The 1368-nt window shown below is 45.5% G+C and overlaps 1 pseudogene; it reads left to right on the forward strand.

The window, feature by feature from the left end:
- Positions 1-243: 243 nt before the first annotated feature.
- LOC106735725 (40S ribosomal protein S20 pseudogene) lies at positions 244-602 on the forward strand (annotated as a pseudogene).
- The last annotated feature ends 766 nt before the right edge of the window (positions 603-1368 follow it).

The following is a 1368-nucleotide window of genomic DNA, read 5'->3' on the forward strand; positions in this document are numbered from 1 at the left end:
AGGATCCCACGTGACTAACCACCATTCAAGTCCCAGCCCTGGCAGCATGAAAACATAAGGGCGCGGGTGTGTGCATGCCCAAAGTCCTGCTGGGATAGAGAAATGAGAGAAAAGATTTGCAGCATGCTCTTTGCAGAAGAGGCGGACCCAGGTGGCATGGAGCTCCGGCAGCACGCTCTGCTCCTGACTCACCGTATTTGCTCTTGTAGAGGAACAAGTCGGTCAGGAAGCCCCGCTGCAGCCATGGCTTTTAAAGATACTGGAAAAACACCCATGGAGCCAGAGGTGGCCATTCACTGAATTAGAATGACTTTATCCAGCCACAACGTATAGTCCCTGGAGACAGTGTGTGCTGACTGATCAGAGGTGCAAAGGAAAAGAATCTCAAGGTGGAAGGACCAGTTCGGATGCCTACCAAGACTTTGAGACTCACTACAAGAAAAACACCTCGTGGTGAAGGTCCTAAGACTTGGGATCGTTTCCAGATGAGAATCCACAAGCGACTCAATGATTTGCACAGTCCTTCTGAGATTGTTAAACAGCTTACTTCCATCAGTACTGAGTCAGGAGTTGAGGTTGAAGTCACCATTGCAGATGCCTGAGTCAACTATTTTAATAAACTGATTATCATCTGTTAAAAAAAGAAAAAAGATTTGCAGCGTGACCAGGTCCACTGTGGGGAGGGAGGAGGGGACAGGGAAAGAAAAGGGGGAGGAGAAGGGGGAGGGGAGAGGGGAAGGGGAAAAGGAGAAGAGAGGGAAAGGGGAAAGGAGGAGGAGGGGAGGGGAGATGGGAGAGGGAGGGGGAGGGGGTAAGACAATCTTTTCTCTCTCATAAGTGCACACACATATGGTGTATATATATTTCATATATACATATATGTGATGTACAAGAACATAGTATTTCCAAATAGACAATTTGGAAGTGAAGGAATTTTGAAAGAAAGAAATTTTATTCCTTAATGAGAGAGGCGTCCTTCCCTATAGTCAAATTTACTCCTAGGCAGGAAATTGAAGAGGAAGAGTTACCTTGAAAGGGAGATAAGTTGTCACAAATTGTCTCCCTATGTATAAGCTAGTATGTGGAGAGTCCCTGCCATTAGTTAGCAGTTTGCTTGAAGGTTTGAACAAATACGATTTTGGAGAGGGGACCCTTGGTGGGAATGTGTGAAAACATTACCTGTTCTCTGTAACTGTTGCCTAAACATCTCTCCAAAGATTAGCTTTGGCAGAGAATTGAGGACAAGGATGCGAGAATTGGGAAAGGTGAATTTGGACTTGGGAGAAAGGTCAGGAAAAGTCTAGACTAAGGCAGTGGTTCTTTTTTTTTTTTTTTTTTTTGAGAGGTTTTCGCTATAGGGCGCGTGCG

This window comes from Tupaia chinensis, unplaced genomic scaffold (genome assembly GCF_000334495.1).
Source record: "Tupaia chinensis unplaced genomic scaffold, TupChi_1.0 Scaffold000498_1, whole genome shotgun sequence".
In the NCBI taxonomy this organism is placed as follows: Eukaryota; Metazoa; Chordata; class Mammalia; order Scandentia; family Tupaiidae; genus Tupaia; species Tupaia belangeri.